The sequence below is a fragment of the Equus caballus genome, chromosome 14 (assembly GCF_041296265.1).
Source record: "Equus caballus isolate H_3958 breed thoroughbred chromosome 14, TB-T2T, whole genome shotgun sequence".
NCBI lineage: Eukaryota > Metazoa > Chordata > Mammalia > Perissodactyla > Equidae > Equus > Equus caballus.
The window spans coordinates 103,405,318-103,424,470 of NC_091697.1; the positions used below are offsets into that span (position 1 = coordinate 103,405,318).

Sequence of the window (19,153 nt, forward strand, 5' to 3'; positions counted from 1 at the left end):
GAGGGAGAAAGTATGGAGGAGCATGGCCAGAGGATGCTTGATGAGAAGGTCGGGTGGAGCTCATCTTTGAAGGATGGGTCTTGTTTAGGTTGATGTGAGAATGGTGAAGGAACGGTTTTAAGCAACGGACCAAAGAATTGAGATGGAGATAAGACTGAGGAGACTGTAGCTGTCAGACTAAGAACGCCATCACAAAGTTGGGTGGGGCTAGATTACGGAGACTTGGAAATTGGCAGAGGAATTGCAGCTTAAGCTGCTTGGCAGTAGAAAACCATTAGAAAGTTCCTAAACACTAATGTGCCATGATGAAATTGATGTTTAAATACACCTTGTCTGTTGAAATTGGAGAGACCAGAGACATGGAATCAATTGTAATAATGGTTCCAAATCTAGTTGCGTATGACAATCAATCGGAAAGCTTTAGCCCCCAAAGATTCTGATGCAGTGAGCCTCAGGGTGGCCTGAGAATCTCTATTTGCGAAGTTCCTTCAAAGTATTGTAACCCGCATCCAGGATGTGAGCAGCACTGAGCTAGGAGGTGATTGCATCACTCTAGGCGTGAGACCTTGGACTAGAGTCATGGCAGTGGGAATGGAAAACGCTATTCAGATTTGAATGACATCTTAAAGGAAAAAAGCAATGGGTGATAGATTGAATATAGAGGATTAAAAAATAGAAAAAAGCCAAAGATGACCTCTAAGTTTCTACTTTGATGGAAAAAAAGTAGTTTGAAGGAAGGCTGGCTGAGATTTGGTGAGCCCCTGAGTTTGAGTCAAGGCAGTTCATTAACATTGCATATCCTGGAGGCAGGTGGAACCTGAGGACTGGAGCACGAATCAAAGGTCAGGACTGGAGACAAAGATTTTGGGGTCACTGACATAGAGTTGGTGGTTGAAGCCATTAGAGTGAGTATGCTCACCAGGCAGGATGAGTGCAGAGAGAGGAGAGATGAGCGCCGAGAAGAGGACCTTGGTGTGATACCATCGGCTAGAGGGAGCGGCAGTAAAAGATTTCAGCCAGCAAAGGAGACGAAGAAGTTAGGACATTTAGAATGTATTTCAAAAGTATTAAAAGCGGTGACAAAACTATGTAGATCATCTGAATGGTATCCATGAAGTCTTAATTGGCTGTTCTACATGCCGAACATGAATGTATTGTGGAAGAATGCAATGTGACGATTAAACCATTATATCCGTGTCCAGTGGTTCAGGTACACGGATTGGAAGTGACAGACTTGTGAAATAACATTAGGCTGAGGTAGGTCTCTTTTAGGGTAGGAATAAAGTTCCTAAAGGGAGAAAGTGGGAAGGAGAAAAGATCACTTATTATGTAGTAGGTGCTGTCTTTGCACTTTACATGTATTAAATTATTTAATCTTTAGAATTGCTCTAAAAAATAAATATGTATATTTTATAGATCAGAATAGTTAGGCACATACTGATTAAGTAACTCACCCAATGAAACATAATTAGAAAAAGGAGTAATTGAGATCCTAATCAAGACTTTCTTATTCCAAAATGTGTTCTTTCATATAGTTTATCGAATCTTTTCAACTGCATTGTCTTGAATGGCAGAAGAGAATGAATTCACATTCAGGGGGATCAGAAGCAGTCCACTGAATGTCGGAATTTTTTTCTCTTTTTTTTGGTAAAGAAGATTGTCCTCATTCATTTGGCTAACATCTGTTGCCAATCTTCCTCTTTTTGTTTGAGGAAGATTGTCCCTGAGGTAAAGAAAGTGGGAACTTTTTGAATTCTTATGTTTTAAAAATTCATGTAAAGGGGTTGGCCCAGTGGTGTAGTGGTTAGGTTCACACAGGCCGCTTTGGTGGTCTGGGGCTCGCAGGTTTGGATCCCAGGCGCAGACCTAGTACTGCTCATCAAGCCATGCTGTGGTGGGGTCTCATAAAACAGAGGAAGATTGGCACAGATGTTAGCTCAGCAACAATCTTCCTCAAACCAAAAGATGAAGACTTGCAACAGATGTTATCTCAGGGCCAATCTTCCTCACACACGCACAAAAATAATTTAAAAAATCATGTAAATTTTGCATTCCATTCCTTACTTTATCTGTGTTTATTTTAATATAAAAAATAATGTTTTAAATTACTTAATTTGCCCATCCAATAGGATGTTCCACATTTTTCTAGTGGCTTCAGGTATTACTTGGCACGCTGCCTGGTACCTCCTTAGGATGCATAGCACTGTATCCTAATTACCTTTTAGTACATGGTGCATAGTAGGCTCTAAATAAAGAGTTGGTGAATTAATGATTCCGTGTCATAAAAAGTAGCTGAATGTGTTGAGGAGGCAATTTCTCATGGGATGGTTTCAAAGACTTGTCAGACATTGATGAGGTTTATATCCTGTGAATTACTGTGTGGTCAGGTGAGGGGATCTGAGGATATTACACATAGAAGGGATCTGGATACAGTGTGTGAGGAGCGTTGGTTTGCTGAGCTGGGCTGTAGAGCTGTCTTAGAAGAAGGTCTGGCGTGTGGTTTTGCTGACGAGAGGCAAAGTCAGAGAGAAAACAAAAACTTCAAAGTGAGATTTCTACACGTTAGAGGGGCCGTTCACCTGTATGTGGTGATTCAAAGAAGGTGAGGGAGATTTAGGAAATCGGCCAGGCATTAATGTTAACGATAAAACTCTGACGGCTTTAAAATTTCGTCAAACTAGAGACGGCTGACATGTTGTAGTCATCTGTTTATCGTTCATTTTGCAAACATGTATCAAGCACTTAAAATGTGTCAGGCAAATGGCTACCTTAGGTAAGGCGATGGTTATAAAGATAAAATAGATGTGATACTTGCCCTAAGGAGCTTATAATCTACTGCGGGAAATGAGAGAGTATCTGTCCTACAAGGTAAAGAGCAATGATAACTAAGAAACGCACGAGTCAAATCTCGGGAAGAAGTTCAAGGAAGGAGAGGTTACTTCTTGGGAGAATCAGGAATTGCTCCTGGAGGAGACAGCATTTGAGCTGAGTCTTGAAGGATGAATAGGATTTGGTCCCTTACATGTACTAACATGTTTACTAGCCTCTTGGCATGAAGTCCTCTTGCCTAAGCCAGAGCAAGTAACTTGTGGGTTTAGAAGGCAAAATTCACTTGCGTTCTTTTTTTACTGACCCTTCAGTGGTCAAGATGCCAGGCAAAATGATACCTAGGCCAAGATGTTATATTTTGCTTCTAAATTTATCTCTTTCTATAACATTTATCATACATTCTGTGTTTTCTTAGAGGGAAAAAATTTGGACATATGCAATTTTCTGTTGAAGACATCATTAAGTAGCAGAATTTATTAACAACTATAGTTGAACCAGAGGACACATCAACTGATTGTTAGTTCCTTGCCACCAAATGAAGATATATTATCAGTATTTGTGTTGAATATTCCATTTTAACAGTGCAGATACATATTCATTAGCAGGCAGAATAACCTTAGAGTTTGCACTTTGCAAATGCTTGTTATTTTCGTGAAGTCTGAGCAGGTTTTAAAACTTTGCATTACCTCCCGCATGTAATCTCGGAGTCTGTCATTCACATGTAGAAAACTCACCTCTCTATTTAGCCCATGGTTGGTGAGAGATAGACAGTTACAGGGCCCCTCTGCCCTTGAGCTGTTCCATTAGTGCATGGAAAGCACCTTGCAGCCTGTGACAAGCGCAGCAGATCGGCACTAAATCAAAAATCAGTGCCAGCCAGGGATCTAAGCCACCATGAAGGTCACAGCCATCAACTGCATGCCATCTCAATCCAAACAAAACACATTGGATACACGGGGATTTTCACTGCTCACAATAGGTGACAAACGCTTCATGTTAGAGTAATCCACAGCAGTGAAACTGGGAACTGACCTTTTAAGTACTTTTGAGTATTTAATCAAACTTTGAAAAAGCTGGAGGTAATTTTTGGTAATATTTTACATTTAAAAACAAAATAAAACAAAATAAAACCTCCGCAGCGTGCTGTTGCTGTAATCAGGATTTTGATGAAAAAATTCTTTTTTCGTTTTTGGTATTCTTGTGTGCTTTTAAGAAACAAAATCACCAGAAATCTTGTATAAAAATAGTTTTCATTTGCTTTTTTGAAATCCGTGCCACCAATCCATTATGAAATGAACAATTTGTGCTTTAAACTGCCTAGTTTTGCTTAGTCTGAGAGTTTCTAATTAGCGTTTATGGTAAATAGGAAATACTAGGACTCGCGTAACGCTGGTGTGTCTTTACCTTCAGCAGCCAGTTCAACTGAATTTGGCGAGTTTGAGTCCACATGTTAACAGTATTTCTGTACTGGCCAGGGAAGGTTTTGAGTAATGTAAACACTATTTAAATGTTATGGGTCAAATTTCCTTTTCACTTCTAGCTCAAAAAAAGAAAAACCCAGGAGGAAAAAAAATGTATCCAAATTAAATTATAAATTCTCTATCTACTTGATGGGTTTTCTTTTATGGAGAGTTAATTACCTAGGTTAATAAGAAAAATTGGATAGCCAAGCAAACTCAGCCAGATTTTGCTAAATTAACTGGGAAAATGCCTATGCTTTACAAAAAGCTTATATGCAAAAATTATTTTCGTAAGGGAACTAGAGTATTAATGTGATCCGATTGAATTATATCCCACTGCTATGGGGGTGGGGTGAGGAAAAGCTTACTTAGTTCTACCTTTGATGAAATAACTGACAAGGGGCTAACATAAAAGATATATACATTATTCTTATCAAAATTAGCTTTTGTGAGTGATTTTCAACAAAGCAACGGATACAGAGAGCAAAGATGAAATACTCTTTACAGTCTAATCAGGTTCACAGGGACCAAGACTATTTTGAGGACATGTTATTTCAGAAACAAATGCTTGGACCCGACTATGTTTATCAGTGAGTGAATCCGTGGTTAATTGACACTGGCTGGTGAAGTTTCATCAAACGAAAATCAAAGCAGTCCAGCAGGAGTGTACGTAATGGAAGCCCGCCACCTGCTGGCGAACGCTGTCAAATCCATGTGTAATTAGGAAGATCTGAGGACACGTGCTCTGCAGACCAGGAAGATTTCAAAGTTCGTAGAAGCCTTTTTTTTCGTTTGGAAAAATCTGCTCTCATTAAGCTGATGTATACCTTTGATATACATTGTTCATTTCAAATTAACTTGATTACTAATTTCATGGAATCACTAGTCAGGAAAGCCTTGAAAGGAAATGGGCGCAAAGGGCATTTTTTTCCTTTTTGCCAATTTACAAAGTTTTTGTATTCATCATTCATCAGTAGTCAGCCGGTGAGTCTGTTCTATTTAAAAGCTCTGGCTTTTCACTTAATGCATCCCATCTGTTTCTGAAATAAATTGCAATAATCCGTGTTTAATTTTAATCAATGTATTACTAAATATGCAAATTACATTAAAAGCCATGGTTTGAAAAAGCTTTCATTTGTAAATATGGTCGCTTAAAACAGGAAGCATATCTAAAAGCTATTTAGCTACAGTAGCCTAACTCTAACACTGTAGCTGATTTATAAAGCAGATCGCAAGTTGATCTTTCTCCCACAAGGGGATATGTAAAACTGTTGCATATCAGATTTAGTTAACATCTGATGGGCTGGTGCTAACAGCGTAAGAGACTCATACTTCAGCAACCATGTCTTTTACATTTAAATTAAGGTAATCTTATTCCATTCTACATCTTCTCATTTTTTTTTTACACAACCTAACATATGAATTTGCGTGATTGGTTTATGAATCACAGTTAAAGCAATTTGAGCAAGCCTTTCAATCAATCTTAAATTTTTAGTGTCTAATTTACTTGTGATTTGCATAATTAATTGTGGAAGGGATCCTTTGGGAGGCTCTCTCCTTCCCCCCTTTTCCTTTCCAACTAGTGTCTCATTCCCTGACTAGACAGAGTGGGAACGATACTGGAGTTCTCTCAGGCCTGCTGGATGACTTTGTTAGGAATCCCGAAATTATGTTACATTGCGTTGTCTGATCTGGCTGGACTAAGGGATAAATTCTGAAAATTAAGTCCGTTATCTTCAAAACAATCCATTAACATGACTGTCACTGAATTGTGTATGTGATTTACCGAGCAATTGCCTTAAAGGAGAATTTTGGAATTCCTTCCTGTATATTGGTCATGAGCGTATGGGAATGTATATAAATCATGCTCATATACTGAATTCTGTCATTTACTAATTGTTGTGCCAGTTTAGGAACATTACCTAGAGTGTAGTCTAATCAGTGGTAGGCTGGAGCAAAGTTTTCGGAGTTTTGCCAGCCTGTTGTTAAACACTGTCATTATTTTTTATTTCATTTTATTTTATTTTATTTTTATTTTTATTTTTTTAAGGAAGATTAGTCCCAAGCTAACATCTGCTGCCAATCCTCCACCTTTTGCTAAGGAAGATTGGCCCTGAGCTCACATCCGTGCCCATCTTCCTCTATTTTATATGTGGGACGCCTGCCACAGCAGGTCTTGATAAGCGGTATGTAGGTTCGCACCTGAGATCCGGGCCCACGAACCCTGGGCTGCCAAAGCTGAGCCCTCGAACTTAAGCGCTGTGCCACCTGGCCAGCCCCAAACACTGTCATTATTAAAAACAAAATTACGTAAACTTACATTAAAACAAATTATGCTAAACACAAAAGTAATAAATGCTCGAACATCACTTCCTAATTATTGTTACATTTTGCTATCTATGCTTTTAAGGTTATTTACATCCATCGATTGTATGTGTACGGTGAAAATGCTAGATGGTGATGTGCTGCTGTGCATTTCTCCCCAACTCCACAATTAGTAACATCAAATTGGTAGCTTGAAATTGGCTTGGGTGGGGGTATTTACACCGCAGAAATTGGCAAATGTTGCAAATCAAGACTTTTTTCCTTTGGTATAGCTGGTTGTTAACCGTTTACCAGCACACCACCATCTTTAATTATAGCGCATACACAGCAACTCAATACATGTTCCCTTTTATTTATTCTTGGGCTCTATTAAGAGAGTAACAACAGTTCTCAACGACCCTTTCACAAAAAGCAAAATATATATTTGATTCCCTAGGGAATCTTAGCCCCGATTTCTTATTAAACTTTAAAAATTAAGTTTTTCTTCTTAGTGTTAGAGATAATTTGGAAAATAGAGAAAAATATTTTTTCCATGACTTCATTATTTTGAAGGGAGGAAAGTCATCACACAATCATTATTTACTAAGCAGTTTTTGTCTTGCATATTAGTCTACCAGGCAATTTATTGCTGAGTTTAAGGGGCTGCCAAGCAATCCTGAGATTAGAATGTGTTCTAGTTAGAAAACTAGTTTGTGGTATAAACTCACTGCAATAGTATGAATAGAACAATCATGCCAAGGACCATCTTCGTTAGAAATAAACTTACTTCTCTATGCAGAAGATTTATTTATTACTCATACCCCAGGCTGCTCAATAATCAGTGTAAACAAATTAAAAACCTCAGCTTGTGATCCAAGGTCATTTTCAAATTGGAGGCGACCTCAGTCTGTCCTAAGAGGGCTAATGATGTAAAAATCAGTAGGACGCCGTCCTCTGGGAACACAGTGCGGGTCAGTGAGGCTCTCCTGGTGAATGCGCTGATCTGCTCTGCTTCTGTAGCCCTTTGTGTAGCCAGACTCCCCGGGAGAGGTGGGTTGTCTGCTGTTGCCTGGCACTCACGCACGAATTTTCTAGTTTCAGTTTCCTTACTTCTTTTCTGTTTTTCTTGGTTTTACACTCACTGATGAGAAATAACTCATAATCCACTAAAAATGTAACCATGATAAACTTTCCTCTCCTAAAACTTTCTTCTCAAAAAGAATTCAAGATCTATGATGTTTTTCTTTATAAAGAGTTCTTTTTATGTTGAATATTAATTAAAAATATGTTAAGGTCTGAAGAATAAAATTTTGATGATTACCTATATGCCTTCTCCTATTTTTTTTAAAAGAACATCTAAAGGACTCGTGTCCCCGTCCTCTCCCTCTCTCCTTAGAGGTAACCATTATTCTGACTTGGAGGTTTCATTTGCTTGTTTTTACTCACAGTTTTAATATATTTTTTCTTCTAAACAATATGTTGATTAGTTCTGCATGCTTTTGGTCTTTATACAAAGAGAATTGTTCTGTTTATATTCTTTTGCAACTTTATTGCTTTTACCCTAAGTCATTACTTTTCACTGTCATGTAGTACTCCATTGTACAAATACGCCACAATTTATTCATTCCGCTATTGGTAAACATTTGGTCTATTCCCTATTTTTTCTATTATGAATAGTGCCACTATACTATGAACATTCTTATACATGTGTTTTGGTGCATACATGGGAGAGTTTCTTTAGGTGCACGCCTAGGAGTAGAATTACATGCCTCCAACTCTACAAGGTAATGCCAAATTGTTGCCCACAGTGATTATACTCATTTATGCCACCACAAGCAGTACGTGTGTCCTAGTGCCTCACATTAATATTGTTGGAATTTTAAATTTTTGCAAACTTGGCAGATGTGAAATATTATCTTATTGTGAGCATCTTTTATCTGTTTTTTAAAGATTGACACCTGAGCTAACAATTGTTGCTAATCTTTTTTTTTCTGCTTTTTCTCTCCAACCCCCCCCCCCCCAGTACATAGTTGTATATTTTTAGTTGTGGGTCCTTCTAGTTGTGGCATGTGGGACGCCGCCTCAGTGTGGCCTGATGAGCAGTGCCATGTCCGCGTCCAGGATCCGAACCAGTGAAACCCTGGGCCGCCAAAGTGGAGTGCGTGAACTTAACCCCTCGGCCTCAGGGCCGGCCCCATCTTTCATCTTTTTATACTTTCAGTTACTTGTGCTTCTTTGTGAAATACTTGTTCAGGTTTTCTTTTTCTATTGGGTTGTATGTCTTTTTCCTATTGATTTATATATTTCTTTGTATATTTTGGGTACAACTTTTTTGGCCACTTAGAGTGTATTACAAATAACTTCTCCCAGTGTGTGATTTATCTATTTACTCTTTTTATGGTACCTTTTGCTAAACATTTCTTAACTTTTCCCAACTGTGCGCAACGTCACTTGTGTCAAAAATCAAGTCTGTTTCTGGGCTATTTTATTGTGCTGGTTATTTTTTCCATTTGTGTGCCAATAACATTCTCTTAATCGTTCTAGCTTTATAATACGCTATCTGATATCCAGTAAGGCAAATCTCATTTTGTTTTTCTTCCTTAAAAGTATCTAGCCTAATCTTGCTCCTTTGTATATAAATTTTGAAATCAGAAATCAAGATTTCCACAAAGAAACCTTGTTAGGATTTTGATTGGAATACCACTGAATCTTTACATCTTTATGAACTTAAAATCTTCCAATCCATGAGTATAAGATTTATCTCTTAGTAGTTCTTTAATCTCAACAAAATTTTATAATTTCTCCACGAGGATCTTACACATTCTTAGAGTTATTTCTAGGCACTTTATATTTTTTGATGCTGTTGTAATTAACATCTAAAAGATAATTGTAGATTTACATGCAATTGTAAGAAGTAATACAGAGAGATCTTTTGAACACTTTGCCTGGTTTCCTCCAATGGTAAACTTTTGCAAAACTGTAGTATAACATTACAACCAAGAAATTACTGTGAACCACTGATTTTATTCAAATTTCCTCAGTTTTAATTGTACTTGTGCGTGTGTGTAAGTTCGATACACTTTTATCACCTATGCAGGTTCACGTATCCACTAGCACTGTTCAAGATACTGAATGCTTCCATCACCACAACGATGCCTCCTGTTGCATTTATAACTATACCACCTTCCTGTGCCTGTCCATATAGATTTTAGAATAATCTTGTCTATGAAAAAAATTTTGCTAGTATTTTGATAGGAATTGCATTAAACTATAGACCAATTTAGAGAGAATTGAATCTTGAGTAGAATGAGTCTTCCAATTCACAAACATGATATACCTCTCCATTTATTTTTCTTTTATTTTTAAAAATCAGCATTTTGTAGTTTTTCTCATACAGCTCCTATACGTGTTAAGTGCATACATAAATATTTCATTTTCCTTGGAGTGATTATAAATTGTATTTGTTTTTTATTTCAGTTTTGGCATGCTCATTGTTAGTATAATTGTTTCTTGTGTGTCCTTTTATATTTATTTAAATTACTGATATATTTAGGTTTACTTTAACAATTTTATTTAGTGATTTCTATTTGTTCTACCATTCTATGGTTTTTTTTTTGGTCCACCTCTGAATCAATTGCGTATTTTTTTCTCATTCAATTTCTCCCCTATTACTAAATTTTATGCTCTATTATTTTTATTTTGGTAGCCACTATAGAATTTGCTTTTGAATTCTAACTTATCAAACTCTAATGTTAATCAATATTTTTACCCCCCTTCTTAAACATACAAAGTCCTTAGAACATTTTAACTGTAATCACACCATTCCTGGCTTACATGCTTTGACTTATATCCTATTAATTGTCATGTATTGTAATTTTGCCTTTTTTGTTTAGCTCCGCAAAATGTTACTGCTATTTTATAAGAATCAGTGTTCATTTAAATTTAATTACATATCTACCTTTTTTTCGCATGTAAGACCTTCCATTTGAGATTATTTTCCTTCTCCCTGGAGTATACGCTTTTGAATGTAGCTTATTCTTCTATCATTCTGATTAAATGCATGTTAGACCTTTCTACCCTATGCTCCATTCTCTCAACTTTTCTTTTTACATTTTCTGTCTCCTTGTCTAGATGTGTAGATATGTGATTCTCCCGCATTCTTGATGAATTGCTGAAATCTATCTTTCAGTTCACTGATTCTCCCTTTAGCTCTTCTTAATCTGCTATAGAACTTATTCATTGTTTTAAATTTCAATTATTATATATTTGGTTCTTTTTCAAATGCTTAGCCATAATTTATTTCTCTTGTTTTTTACTCATATTTTAATTCTATTTTACTACAGATGTTAAAATATCTGTTTTTGTATTCTGTGATTGATATTCTAATATCTAAAGTTTTCATTGATTTTATTCTGTTCTGTGTTATTGCTACCAGTTCTTACTCATGGTGACTTCTTTTCTTGTGTGTGAACTTTGTTGAGTATGAATTGCTATTTCTTAGGATAGTAGGCATTCTTTGAGGCTTGCCTTGAAGGTGGGTTACCACAGAGAGGATTTATATTTGCTTCTGTTGTATGTCTGGGACCACTTTAAATTCTTGGCTTGAGGTTTTTTCAGACTACCTTGGTAGTATGAAGTCAGGATGCAGACCAGGAAAAAAACTATTGTGGTTATTAATACTTGGGATTTTATTTATTTATTTATTTATTTTGCACTTTCTCTTCATTCTACAGTGAGTTCAGGCAGCTTTCCCTGCAGTTCTCTTTGTGGGCTTGCAGGAAGGGAATCGGGATTCTTTTTAGTACACCTTTACACAGAAGGGGTAGACTTTGTGGTCTCATCTTTATTGGAGGAATCACTTATTATGCTTTATAACTCGAGCAGGCCTTGGTCTTTTTCTCCTCTCTCTTAACTCCTGGGGGGCTATGGAAAACCAAGCTTGAGGTCATTTAACTAGGTGTGTACTCTCAAGACAAGAGTAGATTTCAGTGCTGAATTTACCTTTCTGGGTTCCCATATTCATTTTGTTTTTGACATCTGAATATTCTTTAATATCTTGCCAGGTCATCAATGCCTTTAAAAAGGAAATTCTTATACTTTGTCTAGTATTTTAACATTTTCATTAGGAGGTCAGGCAGGTATCTAGCCCACCTTACTTCTAGAAATGGAAGTTCATTTTTTTTTGAAGATAATTAAAGTGAATGTTATAGTCATCCTTAATAGTATTCTCAATGACTTAAAATCATGTCTGTACCTAAGAGAGACACTTTGCTTCAAAATTAACACAGGGTATATAACTAAATAAATTATGTATCTCAGCTAGATATTGAGGGCCTATAACTAAATAAATTATGTATCTCATATAGATATTGAGTGTGGGGGAATCTCCTCTGTAGCTATATTCACAAAAGTAAATGTTAAACCAAATGGGAACATTTGTACTGTTATAGCATCTTTTCCATTTTGCACAATTTTTTATGATGAACTATGAGATATTCCTCACAACAGTCCTATGAGGTTGCTATTTTTATTGTATCATCAGTGTACTGTAAGAGTCCAAGCTGGTAATGACTGAGGGTAGTGATAGCTGCATTATATTCCATTGAATCGGTAGGTTAGTTTTCTTCACCTTTCGCTTGTTAGCATTAAGGTTGGTTCTTTGTTTTGAGTTTTTTGGTTGTAATACTATGGCTGTGAACTCTCTTGATAAGAGCTTTTGCTCCTTTTTTCCTCTTGTCGGAACATTGCTAGAAATAAGGTTCCTGGGTAGTAGAGTATGGTAAACTTTAATTATTAAAAGTCTCCTTTAGGTATGTTGACCTGAGCTGTTGCGTTCCTCAGGTTTGGTGTAATAAGCCTTCGAGAGTCACTGAAACTTTATGACGACTGTGGTCACGTGGTACCTCGGGGGCTTCGCGAGGGGAGGTCGGGGAAGGTCTCCCGGGCCTTGGCTGCTCTTGCATCTGCCGATTTGCAATAAGATGTTTTCCTTTTTGTTGTCGAACTGTTCCCTTCTTTAGCTGAAGCTCCTAGGTCTTAAATGGGAAACGGGTTTATGCAGCTTGAAGGGAGCACAGCGGTTTGGATTCAGATACAAAACCGTGTTTGAAACGTGAGAATGTCCTTAGCTCTTAGCAGCAGGCTTATAAAGGACCGTTGGATTGCTTGGATCTGGGCAGCACGGCCTCAAAATGTCTAGCCATTCTTGAAAGTTTGCAAGAGTGGAGATTTAAAATTGAAATTCTTTGACTGTTTCCCGGAGGCAGCTTGAGTCAATTAGACCATTTGGGGAATTTGGTGCTGCTGCTATTGCCCCTGCTGAGACACGTCCACAGAATTACCAAAGCAAGACTCAGTCCGCGGGGTCCTGCCCGCGGCTGGAGTGACCCCCACCCCTGTTACAGCATGCGGAGACGTCTGTCAGGAGTGATGGGGTTCTATAACCCCCTCCCTCCCAGCGAGGTGTCTTCCCTTTCCTCCGCCCTGGCTTGAGGGAGGCTGGGCGAGAGTCCTAAAGACTGCTTATGTTTGACCTGTGTTTTGTCTTGAGAATCTGTGTTCTCGGGGTGAAGGGCTAGTTACACAGAGGGAAAAGAACCTACTCTTGTCTCCTCCCCCACCCCAGGAGGAGAAAATTAACCTTAATCAGACTTTCATACATCTTCTTTTCAGGAGGGAGGGGTGGTTAGGTACCATTTTAAAGTCTCGACGGCCAAGCCATCAGGAAGTCTCACTGGATCCACACTGGGTTTATGAGGGCATCCTTCTATCCTGACCGTTATCATTGCTGTTGTTGCTCCTGTTATTATTATTATATTGGGGGGTGTTTTGCGGGGAGGCTGTTTCTATGGACAAAGAATTATGCTAATTTTAGGCTGACTCTTTGAAGTACTGTTACTATCCTCATTTTACAGGAAACTGAGGTTTAGAGAGATTAAGTGAGAGCCAGGGTTCAAACCCGTACTTGCTCTTAACCAGTTCTGTGTCCAATATTGCCTCTCTATCAATATGAGAAGATAATCCATGTAAAACCTTGCTATTCAAAGTGCAGCACAAACTAGCAGCAAGGGCATCCCCTGGTTGCTTCTTGGAAAGGCAGCATCAGCCCCAGCCCACCCCCCCAGACCTACTGAGTCAGAATCTGCATTTTAACAAGATGCTCAGTTGATTCTTGTGCACATTAAACTTTGGGAAGCGCCTCTCTGAAACAGAACATTAAAGAGGCAGATTCGCTTGATCGGGGAAGGCATTCCAGAGGTCGGACAGGAACTGATGTTTGCTGAAGGGTAATTCCAACTTTTGTCTGCAGATGGTGTGTGGTAACACCGAAAACACTTCTGAGAAAAAGTGAGCAAATGAAAACCTCTCCAGTTTTCGGGTCGTTACCTGATTGGCCAGTGTAATTATCCTGATCTCATCACGGGACACATAGTAGATATTCAATGAATATTTTAAAATTTGTTTAAAAACTTACCTTCTTAGCATGGCATGCAAGCCTTCCTGTCTGACTCCAATATACATTTTTAGTCCCAAGCCCACTACATATTTCCATCTGTTCTGTTCTCCAGCCACATTTAAATGATCCCTCCTTCACTTATTCATCTACATAATAAAAATTTGCTGAGCCTCTTCACTTACCAGGCATTGTGGAAGTGGTGTATATTGACTGTATTTTCTTATTTTCTGTATTCTTGAGCTCCGACATTTGGAACCTTGAAGAGTCCTGAAACTTCCGAAAACTCTTGAAGAGTCTATGCCTCCCAGGGCTGGCTAATTCCTAGAGATGGCAAGCAGGTCCCCTGGGAGCATGCTTCCGATGTACAAAACCACCAGTCCAGAGCCCACACTCAACATCTGCTTTGTCAAACTCATGCACACCGAGTGTCTATGTCCGCTTGCCCTAAATCACCCCAGGACCAGGTATTAGACAACTAAGGACCATCCCTGTAGGCAGAGCCCACTGGAATTGTTCAGACTCTCTGATCCTAAACTCAGTGTATGCACCCTGCCTTGCCCTTTCCTTCCCGGGAGAACTCCAGTAAAGGCTGTGGGCCGCATTCTCCCTGCTTCCCATCTGCATCCTGACCAACTTTGGTGCTTTCCCTATGTGGCGCTGTGGGCCGTGCTGTGCCTCCTGTTTCTAGGGATCTGTGAGTGTAAATTTCTTCCTCAGTGACGATTGTTTCTGTGTCTTCGTGTCTAACCATTCCTGATTAGAACAAATCCTGGGTATATTTTTAGAACACAGTGGTGGACAATGGTTGCTCTCACGGAACCCACGTTCTAGAGGGAGAAGACAGAAAAAATAAAAGATGTAGGTAAGGCTAGTTGGTATTCACTTGGTATGCACCAAAATGTCTGTCCTGATTATTATAGTCATTATATCTGTTTTGGTTGGTCAATATCCATATCATACCAGGAGTTAAAGATTTTGAATAGCACCACTATTACGCAAACCCTAATCTCATTTTTCTTAACTTAGTTTCTGTAGAGAGTAAAAGATGAGGCAAGAACTAAAATCTTAGTTTTGAGACTTAAAGTCCAATGTTTTTTCTCTTTGAAAATATGACTCTGAACTACTTAACTATCTCAAGCCCTTTTGACTTTGTTCATTATGCCCTTTTTCTCTGTTTCTCAGACTTTAGAAATTTTATTTCCAGCTTAAGTGCTGCATCTTCCGTGGAGACTTCGCTGGTATTCCCCAGGTAAATTTCATTACTTTTTCTTTTGCACTTTATGTGCATCTGTTAGAGTCCTTATTTCATTTTGCTTCATTTATATGTCTGTCTCTCTTACTACCTTCTAAGCTCTTTGAGGTCAAGGAAGATAGTTACATTGTTATCCTTAGTACCTAGCACAGCACTGCACACATCGTAAGATCTCAGTAAATGCTGAAATGACATGACTAATCAGTCATCAGGAGATGTGTGGAAGGGTTTGCTCTTTGGAACCTAAGTCCTAAATATAATTTTCCTTATAGACCAGCATAAATTTGTATGTATACATAATAAATAAGGATATTTGCATTGGGCCAACAAAACAGTAGCATGCTTTAGTATATTCCAAGAAATAGGAAACTGATTAAACCAATTGCCTTCAGCTTTCTCTGGCTCAGACTTTGGTGATCCAGGTTCACTGTGATGGTGAAATCCTTGGACAAAATTTTCAATTGTGAAATTATTCATCCTTATAAGGGCAGATAAAAGAAAAAAAAATTCATTGGCCTATTTCTCAGAAGAATAAGCTGGTCTTGTACAGGGTGGGCAGGCAAATCCTAGCAAGTGGGCTTCATTTGTTCTCATTTTCTTTTTCTTTTTTTTTTTTAAGATTGGCACCTGAGCTAACAACTGTTGCCAATCTTTTTTTTTCTTCTGCTTTTTCTCCCCACATCCCCCCAGTACATAGTTGTATATTTTAGTTGTGGGTCCTTCTAGTTGTGGCATGTGGGACGCTGCTTCAGTGTGGCCTGATGAGCAGTGCCATGTCCTTGCCCGGGATCCGAACCAGTGATACCCTGGGCCGCTGAAGTGGAGCACGTGAACTTAACCACTCAGCCACGGGGCCAGCCCCTGTTCTCGTTTTCATAATTTAAACTTCTATAATTGAGCCTATAATATAATATCCTAAATTTAAACTTCTATAATTGAGCCTATAATATAATATTCTAATCCATGAGCAGAGACAATGTGGCCTTGTCATCTGGCAGCTATTTCTTAATATTGGTGACTGGTAAAGACTAGACAAATGAGTGAAGACAGTTCTTGTGAGTCCAGGATAAACAGCTGAGGCTAGGCCACCTGTTCATTTTCCTGTCATGATGGAGTTGAACACCCTAGTATTTTTGTGACTCAGGTATTTACTGTGGGAACTAATAAACTGGTGGGCTGTGGCAGACAATCAAGTCTTTCTTATTAGCCTTCTGGGCTAGTCATCCCTGCCTCTGCCTACGTGGAGGTGTTTGTGCACAATACAGATGTAACTGACATCAAAGCAAACATAATACAATATCTTTCCAAGAGAGAAAGCTTTGTTATTACTTTAGGGTCTGCCATTAGTTTTGACGTCCTAAATCTCAGTGTTTATGAGAAACATCAATAATAATAACCACCCTTTGCATGGCTACAGCACCTTTCTCCCCGGGCTCTGAGTGTTTCACAAGCATGAACAGCTCTGTGCAGAAGGGTAGGATGGAGTGGGAGAATCTGGCCCCAGACAATTAGGAGCTAAAATTCTTTTCTACAGCAAGCATGGAACATAAGAGGGACAATTTAGGATAGGAAATGGAGGATGTTGGGGCCAGCTGAGACTGTAAGGGGAATTTAGCAAGATAGTAATGACCTGACTCACAGTTTGTCCCGCTAAAATTAACCATGACTCTTAAAAACCCACAAAACTCAGAAATTACTGGGTCCATGAATATCTCTGGTATTTGCCATAACAGTTAAAGTGCTAAAGTTTAATCGTAACTCCTGGCTTCACAAACTCATCTATCTTCAAGAGATATATATGTCTCTTATATATCTGAAAACTATTTTGTCTTAATTTGCACACATTTTATAAACACAACTAAGCATTCCTTTTTGTCTGGGGAGTAGACATTAAAAACACCACCACACATCATTTATTGTTTTTCGACTTTGGTGCCTGAGGGTAGGACCTATCTATGCCTTATTTCAGGTTGGTGAAGTCCCTGGCTCCTAGACTATGCCTTTCTTAAATGCTTAACAAATATTTGCTTTAGTTGAAATTTTGTAGGTACTTTATTTAAAGCTTTTTTATAGTCTCTGCTCAGTTACCTTTGGTTTTCAATTGTTTTTGTCTCTGTAAAAACTTTTTTCTACATATAATGGTATAGATGCAAATTTGTTCTAGAATATTTCTGCAATTTTTATGTTTTAAACATAATTTCTACACAAGATCTATGTAAATTTAAAAATTATGATCCACAAAGAATATTTTACTAGTTTATGAGATGAGTTTTAAAAGCAAAGAATGCTATATTAAATTTTAAAATAGATAATGAGTTTTTAAGGACTTTATTTAAACTTATCTTCTGGGAATAGACTCTAGATTCAACTGGAATGGTTGAAATTTTCTGCAGAAATGTAACATTGTATTTTGTAGGTGGATATTCGTATAATAGCTGTAACAGTAATATGCATTTCCAAATCACGCAGATGATATTTGTAGAGCTTATTTCTCTGAGGCACTTTGGCTCTACAAAATGATTCTGCAGGTTTTGCAAAGGAAGGTGCAGTGCTGGCGAGAACAGCTCTTTGGTGTTTTGGAAAGCTCAAGCATAACGTAAAGAAGTAGCTACTGTAAAGGAAACTCCAAGAAATGAATCTGCTAGGATTTAAAGATATGGAAGGGCCTCCACGCTGACCTGAGGCTTCTGTAGATTAGTTACACTAACAATATTGGTACATTGCCTGACTCTTGTTTCTTCTTTAGACTTCAGGACTAGAGGGTTGAGTTAGTTATATTCTGCTCTTTGTAGCACACTACCGTTATCATCCATTCAAGCCTCTCCCCTTATTTTATTTCATCCTTTTTGTCTCTCCATCCCCTCACTCCATTTCTCTCCCTCCCATAGGCATTCCCTACTCTAATGTATTTGATATGTGTACATATGTAGGTATATATGAATGTACTCACAAAAGTATGAATATTTTAAAAAGTTGTATATGTGTTTTACATTTACATAAAGGTCATAGATATAATTTTATTACTTTTTTCCACTCCACACTATTTAAGAAAAAATCAATCCAAGCGACCCTATGCTCCTTTTAGTTCATTGCTTCTGATGTTGCCCATCTTTCCTTCATATGCGTCTGTCAGAGTTTACTTACCCGTTACTCCTCTGAACTCCTAGGTTGCCTGCAACTGCGCCCTACCAAAAAACTGTTTCAAAGAACAGCCTTGTGCCTGTGAGTGAATTTCTGTGGGGTGGATAGCCAGAAGTGAGATTGCAGGGTGATAGGGAGTAACCTACTCAAATTCCTTGGCAATAACTTAGCTCTTCAGAATGATTACACTGGTTTATACTCTTACCATGAGGGATCCCATTTCCTCATATCCTTGTCATCATGTATGCACTGTATTTTTTTAACTTTTTAAAATTGTGAAATATATAGCACATACAGGAAAGTACTTAACATAAGTATACAGCTTAATCAATTATTAAAAAGTCAAAAATTAGACATCCAGGTAAAGAAATAGAACATTGCTAGCATCACCCAACCCCCTGAAAGCCCCTTCCCAATCATGATATCCTCCCTCCTGTCAGGCATAATCACTGTCCTCATTTTTATGGAATCACTTCCTTGGTTTTTTTTTTTTTTTACCTTTACCATCCAAGTATTCATTTGTATCTCTATACAGTCATGCATCACGTAATGACGGGAAGACGTTCTGAGAAATGTGTTGTTAGGTGACTTCCTCATTGTGCAAACACAAAGCATGTGCTTACACAAATCTAGATTGTACAGCCTACCACACACCTAGGCTATATGGTACTAATCTTACAGGACCACCGTCATATATGCGGTCCTTCATTG

The 19,153-nt window shown here is 38.2% G+C and overlaps 1 long non-coding RNA gene across 1 annotated transcript in view; it reads left to right on the forward strand.

Annotated features, from left to right (window-relative positions):
* Nucleotides 1–15,298, forward strand: part of LOC138917519 (uncharacterized) — a 54,344-nt gene extending 39,046 nt beyond the window's left edge. Inside the window, exon 3 of the long non-coding RNA XR_011425718.1 lies at nt 15,232–15,298. This is a non-coding gene — a long non-coding RNA (uncharacterized lncRNA). The remainder of the gene's footprint in view (nt 1–15,231) is intronic.
* The last annotated feature ends 3,855 nt before the right edge of the window (nt 15,299–19,153 follow it).